We start from the raw sequence: 12314 nt of genomic DNA, 5'->3' as shown, positions 1-12314 counted from the left end.
AAAAAAAAAAAAAAAAAAACCTGATAGTGTTTTCCTCTAATTCTTGTAAATACCGAAAAGTTCATGATAGTTATATGGCTCTGTGGTTATGGCTCTGTCATAAGAGTTGTTAAAGAAAACATAAAGAATAGATAGAAGAGAAAGTAGGACAAATCATATTTGCTTTTACTTCCTTATGTTCAACTGCAAAGTAGACACACACACACACACACACACACACACACACACACACACACAGGTTATACTACAGCTATCTTGCTGATAGTACTAAAACATGTCTGTGGTGGTTTGAACAGGAATGGCCCTATAGGCTCAAATATTTGAATGTTTGGCCATTTCCATTTGGGAGAGGTATAACTTGACAGGGATTGGGAGGTGTGGCCTTGTTGAAGTAGGTGTGGCCTTGTTGAAGGAAGTGTGTCTCTAGGGGTGGTCTTTGGGGTTTCAAATGATCAAGCCAGGCCCAGTGTCTCTCTCTTCCTGCTACTGTCAAATTCAGATGAAGAACTTTCAGGTACCATGTCTGCCTGCATGCCATCATGCTTCCAACCATGATGAAAATAAACTAAATCTCTGAAACTGTACAAATGCCTCTAGTAAATGCTTTCCTTTATAAGAGTTTCCATGGTCTTGGTGTCTCTTCACAAGGAATAGAACACTGACTTAGACAATATCTCATAGTGTTTAATATATGCCAAACACTATATCAAATATATCACATAAAGTGTTTCACATAACTCATCTCATGTGCACAACTATGCAGATGACCAAATTGAGAAGCAAAGATGAATTTTATGGGACAGAATCCATTTTGATGAGATTGGGAATGTGGTAGGAAGAGAAAAACAATTTGAGACCCAAAGAGAAAAGTAGCTTTTATTCCCTAAGACTAAGTTGTTCAGGAAGAAAATGGGAAAAGTATGCTGCCGGCAGCAGTTTTACATTCAAAAGTGTTTTCATCATTGGTTTTTTCGGAACATGAAGAAACTGAAAAGATACTTTTTGACTAATCATGGTATGATTATTACAATTTTTATTTCCTTAAGGAAATAAAAAGGGTCTGAAGAAAGTTCTTCAGAGTTAGAGCTTACCGTGAGACACAGAGAACACATTTACCTGGAGGAGGACTTTCTGAGCAACATTAAAGGTTCAGTCAGCATTTTGAAGAGAAATCCAAGGCAAGGTGATAGGAAGAATGTGATGAAAGTGAAGTCACTTGACCTGTGGGGTCTTAAGGTCCAATTGGGATCTTGTGAGAGCCGAAAGTGTAGAAAAACCTTGAGCGTCCTGTACAGAGGCATTAGGGGAGAACAAGGAGCTGGGAAAATGGATTCAGCATTCATGGATTAAAGTCACATGACTTGGTAGTGAGTCTCATGTCTATAAGTGAGGAATAAAAATGTTCCAAAAGAAGTTGATAGAAAGAGCAACTATTAGATGATATATTAGAGAGAGAAGAAATTGCATGTACAAGATATTAGGAGCCATTCTGGTATGTGAAATATGTCATTTCAGTAAAGCACAGCCCACATGTAGAAATACTGTAGAATTTTAACATTTTGTTCAGTTTTTTCAGTCAACTTGATTTTAGTCATCAATAAATACTTCTCATTGCAGTTGACTACTTTTGTAGTTGATTTTTTTTTTCTTTTTTGAGGTGGGGAGACTAGAAATCTTCCTACATAGACAGACTGGCCTGGAACTCTTTATCAAAAGCTGTTTCTTACAGGCACAAGTCTTCATACCAAGCCTATTGGTGTTTGTTTTTGTTTATTTATTTTTATTAAATAAACCTTACATGTACTATATGCGGGAATAGTTGGTGAGTTTCTAAGCTAAGCCACAACTAATCATTTATATTATTCTTCCTTTCTTATTCCTTGATTGTAAATATTATTAAATATAGAAATACAAGCATTCATGAATACACACACGTACATAAACCTAAGTGAATACTACATGCAGAGAGAGACCTACATACAGAGAATTCTGATTTGTTTTCATTTTCTGTTTTTATTATCTTCTCATTAATCTCTTCTCTTGTTGCATGTTATTTCATCTACATATTTTTTCCTGGCATTTGATATTAAGAATATATTTGTGTTTTTAGACTACTAAGATCACAGTATGATTATTATAGTGTGTATTTCCTTAAGGATGGATTTTTGTTATTGGTAGCCCAGTACTTCAGCAAAGTATAACTTTATATATAAGTTATGCCACTATGAAACTTCTGAATATCAAATTCGTGTTTGTGTTTCTGGAAATGGATCTAGATTATTATGGAAGTTGGAAATACAATGGAAAGATACTATCGGTATTTACCTTCAATGATTCAGCAAGCCCTCGCATGTATCTGGCATGTTGTGGCAGTCTTGTCTCATCTAGTGTGGCATCTCTGAGGCCCCTTGCAGAAAGCAGAAAGATAGACTCCTGCTGAAATGCTGTCTTCCAAAATTGCCTCAGACATTGTCAGTGTGAAATGAGGGCTTGGAAAACCTGGGGGTTTTTTTTGTTTGTTTTTTTGTTTTATGGTTTTTTGTTTTTTTGTTTTTTTTTTTTGGTTTTTCAAGACAGGGTTTCTCTGTGTAGCTTTGTGCCTTTCCTGGAACTCACTCTGTAGTCCAGGCTGGCCTGGTACTCACAGAGATCCTCCTGCCTCTGCCTCCCAAGTGCTGGGATTAAAGGCGTGTGCCACCACTGCCCGGCCAGAAAACCTGGTATTTAAAGTCTAGTCTAGTACTGACTTTCTCATGCCACTAAACACATCCCTTGAAAATGTATGGTTTGAAAGCACCATAGTTGAGAAACAAATCTTTATTGTGTGGTGCTATTCCTGGGAAGATGTATACAAATGTCTTCTCAAGCAAGATAGGGAGCCCATGGCAGACTAATGTATGGCTACAATCAAAGTCCTGCTTGTGAATCAGTGAGTTGTACTGGGGTTATTTACAGTAATATGAGTGAGGGGTCACTTACAGTAGCAGAAATGACTCAAAGACCGCCAAAAGCACACCCTACAGGGCTGAGATTCACAAAAGCTGGAAATTTAGAGCACAGTGCACAGCCACCAGGCAGATCAACAGGTTAGGACCCTGTCCTTTTTCGCAGTTTCATTGGGTCTGAGCCTCTTTTAGGCAGCCTGGCTGGTCTTTGTTTCTTCTAGACCCTTTGGCTGGTTTCTGCTTCCCTCGCCTGCAGAAAGCAGCCTCTGACCCTCTTTTCAAAAGTCAGCTTGTGCTTTTCCCTTGTGGCTGCCAAGCTGCAGGGAAGCCAAGGCTTGGGTGCCTTCAAGGTTTGGCCTCAACTGTAATACAATGCTGAGGCCAAAGAAGGTGGAATGGAGGTGTAATGGACATCAATACTGCTATACAAGAGCTGCTGAACACCGTCGTCATCTATGATGGCCTAGCACGTGGCATCTACAAAGTGAACAGAGCCTTAGACAAAGTGCCAAACCCACCTTTGTGCGCTTGCATCCAGTTGTGATGAGCCTGTATATGTCAAGTTGGTGGAGACATTGGTGCAGAGCACCAAATCAACATGATTAAGGTTGATGACAGCAAGAAACTAGAGGAATGGGTAGGCCTCTGTAAAATCGATCTAGATGGGAAGCCACAGACCATGCTTGGTTGTAGGTGTATAGTGATTAACTATGGCAAAGACTCTCAGGCCAAGGATGTCATGGAAAAGTACTTCAAATGCATGAAATGAGTAAATAAAAAATTTGGCTCATAAAAAAAGCTTGTGTGGGAGTGACCTTCAGCTGTCTCTTGTGGCAGGAGGGGCTTAGTGAATATGGTCAAATTTAGGGACTTCTGGAATCTAGTTTGAGATCTTTATCCCTTGTCTTAATTAGCTGCTCTACAGGACGCAGTGTTTCATGTCTCCCTAGAACAGCCTTGTTTGAGCTCCTCATAAACATCTTGTCTGAAAGCATACTGTCTTTTCACTCCCTTTTACTTTCTGTCTTAACAAAGCTCCTCCAGGGTGGAGGGAGTAGAATGTGAATTTGATGAGGTTGGCAAGAGGGCTGAATGGGAAAACATGCCTGCTCAGCAACTCTGGTGACATGAGTTTGGTCCCCAGTTCCCATGTAAAGCTGGAAGGAGAGATTCAACTCCATGTTTGGCAACACATCTTGGAGGGACACACACACACACACACACACACACACACATACACACACACTGGTAATAAAACAAAAAGGTGATCATTTTTTAAAGAAAGTAAGCTTAAATAGTTTGCCTTCTTATAGGAATAGCTGTTTTAACTTTATCATAGTAGCATAGTAAGGAGCTATGATGTGTAATTGTATTCTTAGGATACATAGTCACAATTATTAGTGTAAATTAACAAGTGAAAAGTTACATAGACCAAGTTTTCTGTCTTATTTGAAAATTAAATGAGGAACATTTCCAGTTTTTCACATAGGTATACATATATGCAAAAAGGGAAAGAAAAAAATCATATTCCACTTCTTGGCTTCCACTCTGTGGGACTCAGCAAGTCTGATGTTTTTATAAGGAAGAACGCAGTAAAAGCCAAATCGCTAAACTGGACCGCTACATGGGTAGAAAGAAAGGATTCTTTGGGGATCAAACTGTCAAGACTATTTTTGAGAGGTAGAGAGAACAGAAAATGGCAGAAAAGCAAGTAGATTTTGATAGTCATTTAGCAGGGCGGGTGGGGGATGGATTGGGTGGGGATGGCTTTCTAAAACAGGCTGTTCAGATTAACTGGGAGTTAGATGCCCTTGCCAGAGGGAGTTAGTTGATTTGGGGGTTGAATAAGGAAGGCAGTGGCTTTTCTGTCACCAGCACTATCTTCTTTTTGCCGGGGGTGGGGGGTGGGGGTGGGGGGGGTGGGGGGGTGGGGGGGGTGCTGCTGTGAACCTAACAGTTTTTCAAGCCAGCCGGCCTGATAAGTTTTGTTTGGCAGCAGGCTTGTCTAGATGCCTCAGGACAGCAGGCTGGTGACTCATGGTCTGGTTTACATGGAAGTATTAGGGAGAAGTCCTAGTTATTCAGGACACTCAAAGCCTTCATCTTCATCTAGGTGAGGCCCATTCCCCTGTGGTCAAAGTCTGTTTCTCTCAGTGTCTACTAGTTTAAGAATTAATACCATTCAGAAATTATCTCTAAGCCCTATTATCTGCCCAAACAAATAACCATACCTAGCCACACTGAACATAAAATTAATCATTTCAACTTTCCCAGTCTCTTCATGGTCTTATTCTTCACCCAAATATATAAGGAGTTCTTTGTGAATGCAGAAACACAACCCTCACACCAAAGGAAATAAAAGATGGTTTATTCTGAAGCCACATAGGAGTGACAATTGCCCAGAGACACAGATGTAGCTTGCTCTGAGTCCACTTTGTAAACTGGTAACAGTTCATTGAAGTTTTTGTAGTAGAAAAACCAAGAAAAAAAATATATTAAAGCACTTCTCATATACATTAGTGGATACCATCATTAGTGAGATTAAAGCAGAGAGAAGTCTCTGCCATAGGCCTCAGAAACTGTGTGATGACACAGCCTTTGGTTGGTGAAGGCTAATGGTCTGTTAAATTTATACACTCTAAACGTTTTCACTCATTAGTCACAAGAATAGGTAGGAGGAGGGCTATAGACAACAGGTAGAAACAGGTTCTAGACCTGCAACATGTCAACCTCAACACAACCATTCAAGCTCCAATCAAGTAATCAGCTTTTACAAAAGGTTCGTGGATAGTACCCTGCTTTTGAGGAACTTCCCTTTCCAGAACTTTCTCTCATGTCTTTATAAGTGTAAATAGAGTCATCAGCAAAATCATGGCTGGCCATATTGCCTGGGTTAAAAAAAATAATTCATAGTGCTTTGAAGCATTTAATGCACAATGCATTAATAATTAACATGATTTAAGCTGAAAAAGCTATCAACTAATTAGTAACATTTTGTGGTATGAATCAACCCTCGAGTCTCTTTGATATTTTTTGTGTGTTTTCATGGAGTCACACTTGATCAGTGGGGCAGAACCAATTCTAACCAGCAAAGTTCTTTTGGCACCTTTGAGCTTTGCTCTCTGTTAGACGCAACTTTTTCCTGTTTGTATCATAGGAGTCTCATAAGTAATAGGTTTTCTGTACTTCAATAGTAGTTTTCAAAATCGCCTCAGTAAGACAGATCAAGATGAACTGAAAAAGTTAAAAAAAAAAACAGGATTATTTTGAGCAAAGAAACTCCTGACTGAGTTCTCCAGGCCCCAGAGATTAGACACCAGTGGGAAAGGAGGCAGGAGAAATCAAGTGTCTGAACTAAAGCAGGGAGCTTGAATACCAGCTAGGCCAGGAGGTGATGATGTGCACTCCATGAGCTGGATCTGTGACCAGTTATAACACTTTGGGTGGCGACTTAGGATGCTGGCAACTTCAGGGAAGGAGCTGCTGCAGCCATGAAGAATTAAGAACTTTTTTTTTTCCTTTGTTGGAAATTCTATGAGAAGGTGGGGCTTAGAGAGAGAGGGATGGGGCTTTCTGGATCAAGCACCAACTGAAGGTTTCAGGCAAACAGTAAGATTGAAAAACAAAACCAAACAAACCAACCAAAAACTCGTTGCACTTCCAATATCAGAAACTGCTAGGTTTACTCACAACTCTGCAGTATATACTTGAACATTCTTTGGAATTATTTACTATTGAGTCATGGAAATGATCTTGTACAAGATTACTCAGGTGTAAAAATTTCTAAACAGTTCTCCGATTCAAATGTACCCACATGTACCACAAAAATAAAGAGCCTGAGTCTGTGAGATGCCCCAGAGCGGGATGAGAAACAAGCACGCATGTTTCCTCTAAGACTTCTGTACCGGAAGACTCCACCTTTATGGTCTAATTACCTCTCAAAGGCAATGCTTCCAAATACCTCACTGAGAGTTAGGTTTCTGGATGAATTTTGGTGAAATAGATTCCATCCATAGTAGGAAATCATATCATCATGTATCATTAAAATCATCATTATAGATGTCAGAATTATGTTCAGGGTTGAAAAGGAAGAGACCACCACTCCAACCAAGGTGTCTAGGGAAAACAAACTTTACACTTGATCAAGAGGGTGTGCTTGGGAGAGCAAACACACAGAGCCAGAATGTGAATTTGGTTTTGATTCTAACTCAGGTGGCAGCTGTATGCTTTCTCCATTGACTGGGTTCCGACCTCACAGTCTTATTCAGTTGGCTAGTCTGAAAATAGTTAGCACTCAGGAACTGAGGACAGAAGGACTGGGGAAGAGGTCATTGCTCCAAGGAGAAGAGAACCACTGCTCCAGGTTAACAAATCCTAGAACAGAGCAGTGGACCTCTGTGTAAACAAAGGTTTTAGTGGGTGGCAAGGAATGAAACATTTGCATAAAAGTCTTCCGAGGTAGAGAAGATAAAAAGATTTTAGTTCCCTGTCCTAAACACCAGTTTTATAGTATTGATATAAAAGACTCATTTTTGATATTTTTTACATAGATTATGACACATGACTCCTATATTACATGTGTTAAATAAGGAAATGCAAAGTCCATTTGACTACTACATAGTGAATGAAAAAATAAATAAATGAAAAGGAGGACTTGACTGCTCCCAGATGGAGAAGATTGTTGTAGGTATGAGGGAGAGCTTAGCCAGGGCTGAGACAGAAACATCTGGGAGTGTCCAGAGTGAACATGGCCAGACTGAGCTAGGCCATGTGAGGAAAGAGGGAGACAGAGATCAAAAGAGGAACAGCTGACCAAGAGAGACTGCCTGGGCTAAGAGACTGTCATAGTCAAAATGGCCGAGTTGTACAGGGGCCAAAGGAGCTGGGGGAAGGAAGCACAGTCCAATACCTGAACAGGAGGTATGTAAATAAAACAAACAAACAAAAACACATTTTCTTTTTTATGATTGCATTTAAAGCTTTTTATATTTTTAGTGAAAACAGATTTTTTTTCATACAATATATTCTGATCACAGTTCCCCTCCCTAACTCTTCTCAGGCCTTCCACACACCCCCACTCACCCAAATACAGCCCCTTTTTTCCCGTCAATAGAATACAAACAGGCATCTAAAAATAATAGTGATGGTGGTAAAATAAATGAAGATGAAAACAAATCAACAAACATTCTAGAAGGAGTAAAACAAACAAACAAAAAAGCACAAGAAACACACACAGATGCTGAGACACACAAATCCACACACACAGAAAACCTATAAAAACAAAATCAGAAACCATAATATATAGGCAAATGATCTGTAAGGGGGCGGGGAAATGCCTAGGCAAAGCACTGTGAGACAAAACCTTCCCAAAATGCTATTATGTTAGTCTTGAGTTGGCTATTTACTGGTGGGTATGGGGCCTGCCTTAAGTGTGGTTTGCATACCTGGTGTTTCTCTGTTGAAGAAAACTAATTCTTCTTTAGAAGTGGAAGAGGAGTCAGAAGGATTGTAAGAGCCAGTAGGGATGGAAGACATCAAGGAAAGGGGCCCCTTAGACACAAAAGGACTGATACACTAATATGGACTCCCACACAGAGCCTGGCTGTATGTTCAGGGCTTAAGGGTTTAAGCCAGATCGAGCCCCAGCACTGAGAGGGGAGGTAGATGCAAGCCCCCAGCCCTAACCTAGAAGCTATCTCCAACTGAAAAGTGCATTTTTATCTTGCAAATTAAATAGTTTGTGATGTCGTTAAAAAGAGGGCTTCTATTTCATTTTGAAAGTTTTTTTTCTTATCAGCTTAATACTCAGTGTTCTGTATTTATATATGTATGTATGTTGTATATCCGGTGTGGGTTCATGAGGGTCTGTGGAAAGAAGGCACAGAGGCAGACTAAGTGGATGAAAAGTTTAGTCTTTCCAGCTGCAGAGGGTTCAGTCTCTAGACAACTGACTCACTGTAGCTTTGCAAAGGGCCCTTTTGTTGTTAAACAATTCATACATTTAGCTAGTAAATTCTGAATACCAAAACCTCTTATCTAAGCCACCCATCCACCCACCTACCCACTGCCAAAGGAACAATGCCAAATGAAAGTTTGCAATCTTTCCATTGTCCCTCAACCAAGATTCTCATAGGCATAGAACCCCTAGGAAAGTCTCAGATAAGACTTCAAATAGAAGGTACCAGGGGGGGGGAAGCATCACAATCACAAAAGGCGTATCTGTAGACAAATTTCTAAATGGTCTTATTGAATAAAAAACACGGAGCCAAATAGAAGGGTGAAAGTCTTAGAGAAAGATCAGGGAAATAGGGAAAGCCACAGTTAATCTTACCTCACCAACTCAGCAGCTTCCAAATGCAAGTTACTTTCTGTCTACCCATGCCTTTATTGCCTTGCTGTTCTGCTCTCTCATTGGCTCTCTTAGCCCAGCTACCTCACTTCCTCTTCCTGCACAACTCTGTCACTTTCTGTCTGTCTGTACAGACCTCTAGGCCTCTATGGTTGGAACTTGGATAAAAGGTGTGTGTCACCACGCTTGGCTCTGTTCCCTAGTGTGGATCCTGCCTGCTAAGTGATAGGGTTAAGGACACATGCTACCACTGTCTAACTTCTTTGTTTACTTAAAATGGCTTGCTATTTCCTCTGATCTCCAGGCAAACTTAATTTATTAAAGCAAAAATAAAATATCACCACATTTCAGCCCAAATAAAATATCACCACACAGATCAAAGCAAGGTGCTAACACTCTGGAATCAAACCAGCTGCAGAAGTCCGCAGGAACTCCCTCAACATATGTGCATACTGAAAAGATTTACATTTTATACACATATACATATATAAATGAGCATGAAACAGAGTGCCAATATTGAGTATATATATAGGAAATCACTAAAATTAGAATCAAAAGCTCAAAACTAATAACTTACTGTTTTTTCTATTGTCTATATAGCTATTTATTTTTATTTGTGTGTGATTTTATGTATTTGTGTATGTCTGGGGCTATTGCTCACATCTGTGTTTGCATATGTGGAGTCCAGAGATTGAAAGCCACTGTCTTCCTTTATTACTTCCCATCTTACTTTTGAAGATACAGTCTTTCACTGAATCTGAAACTGGCCACTCAGTAGATTGGGTGTTCAGAAAGCTCCCAGGATGCTTTTGTTTCTAATCAGCCCTCAGTGATAGACTTAAAGGTGTGTACAGACATGCTAGATCCTGGAGACAAAAACTCAGGTCTGAATGCACTTTACCCACTGAGCCACATCTGTAGCCCCAGGTAGTTATTTTAAATGCAGCTGTGTGTATAGTTTCTCTGTCTCTGTCTCTGTCTCTGTCTCTCTCTCCCCCCCCCACAGTGGTGTGTGTGTGTGTGTGTGTGTGTGTGTGTGTGTGTGTGTGTGTAAGTTCATGTGGACATGCTATGGAATGAACAGTTTCATAAATGCTAAGTACAATTTACAACTAAATTACACTTATATCTCCCAAATGTTTCTTGTATCTTATCATTTTTCTCTACTACACAAAGACATGTTTTCCATAGCTATTTGCATGTCTTTGGCACTTAAGATGTAATCTTCAAAGTGAAGGAAATATATAATCTCCTTACAAGTTTCTCAATTGCCTATCTGACTTTAGATTGCCAATTACTGACTGCTGCATGTTTTAATCTATGATGCATTTCAAATTCCTATTTCTAGTATATATTAAAAGTCAGTAGGCTTATCTTCTTTTCTTCCTGTAGACTTTTTTCTTTTTTCAAATAGCCTGATCCATGTATCTTAGGGAATCCTAACATTAGGATAATTCAGTTCTATAAATATAAATCCATATTATTTTTCTTTACCATGTTCACATGGCCAAGTAAATGCAGGTCTTCATTGAAACTAAGGTCAAACATGATGCATGATGGGTCTACCTACTGTCCCTCCATTCTGACATAGGGCTCTTCTATACAATGAGATTTCAATTTAATTGAGTCTTAATTTTGGAAAATTAATAATATTGGTTCTCTATTGTTCTTACTTTTCTAGTTCTTAGTTGGATTTTAATGTTATCTTATCATTTTGAAAAACAAGTTGATTTTCATGGCTTTACCATGATATTTCATGGTATATATATATATATATATATATATATATATATATATATATATATGAAAACTATTGTCACTATTAGGGAAAATTCAAAGAATCAAATGTAATCACTAAATTATGAAAAGAATGCAATTTGATGTTGAGTGAAAATATGTTCATCCAATTGATTTTAAATATAATATGTACTATGTTTAACCAATATGTTAATTAATGACATTTGTATTGAATTTTAGAAATTTAGTATGAAATATGGGGAAAGAATGAGAGCCTATATCTAATATAAAACACATTATGAGAATCACCCAAGGACAGGTAAAATTAGGAAAATATGGTATATTGTAATTTCTTTAAAAATTCAATAGCTGGGAGAATGTTATAAAATCTCTTTAATTTGGATTTTCTTATTAAAACTGGGCTAAGAGCCATAGTGTCACAGTGCGTGAGAACAGCTTCTGTGAGAGAGGAATGTTGATGCCCAGGGAAGCCCTGGGGTAGCCTAAATGCCTTCTTCTGTGCCCCTTCCCGGTCTTCATGTTGATGCTACAGTTTCATTGTGGGTTTCAGGTTTATTTTGAGTTGGTTGTTTTATTTTACAAGATCCAACTGCTGATCCCCAAACTATTCTTCCTCAAGAGGTTCCAGAGTCCAGTTAGCCTCTGTTGAACAGGGAACTTCATTCCTCAGGATCCCAAGATTAGTGTTACTGGGTTCTACGGGAATAGCGGAGATAGGAGAGAAACAGAGCAGGGGAAAATAAAAGAGGGAAAAAAGAATTAACTGAAATGATTGTCAAAACTGTATAACTGCCTGATAATTCAATGTTATCTGTTTGGTACATACATATAAAATGAAGCTACTTTGAAAGTACTTCTGGGAAAAAGCCTTTACTATAGTTGCTAATCAATGACTTCTATTCTTCTCGGTGAACTTGGATCTGAACTGTCTTGGTCCATCATTGTTTTATTTAATCAGACCTTTGTCTGTAAATGCTGAAAGTCATTATTATTGTTTAAATATTCCTTCAGGTCATGTTTAAATCTAGTACCAGAATGTAATCTTGGTAATAAGAATATAGTGCAGCAAAATGGAATTATAGCTATGGGTAATATCTTAATTTTTTTCTCATCTCTTTTGAGATGTAGCATGCTAGCAAGTGACTGCTAATGTACTTTAAATAGACTTCAAGAAATTTATTCTGTTATTTATTTTAGTGGCTAAAAATCTAACTGTTACATTCAGCTGAGCTTAATTATGTTGACCATTTGCCAAATACATT

General features: G+C 38.7%; 1 protein-coding gene and 1 pseudogene across 3 annotated transcripts in view; both read left to right on the top strand.

The window, feature by feature from the left end:
* The window catches only part of Mdga2 (MAM domain containing glycosylphosphatidylinositol anchor 2), an 818335-nt gene that overhangs the window by 445207 nt on the left and 360814 nt on the right, over positions 1–12314 (top strand). The window lies entirely within an intron of this gene.
* LOC118595830 lies at positions 3349–3714 on the top strand (annotated as a pseudogene).

This window comes from Onychomys torridus, chromosome 14 (genome assembly GCF_903995425.1).
Source record: "Onychomys torridus chromosome 14, mOncTor1.1, whole genome shotgun sequence".
Taxonomy (NCBI): Eukaryota; Metazoa; Chordata; class Mammalia; order Rodentia; family Cricetidae; genus Onychomys; species Onychomys torridus.
Note: the sequence above shows the minus strand (reverse complement) of the source record. Positions and strands in the feature narration are given on the sequence as shown.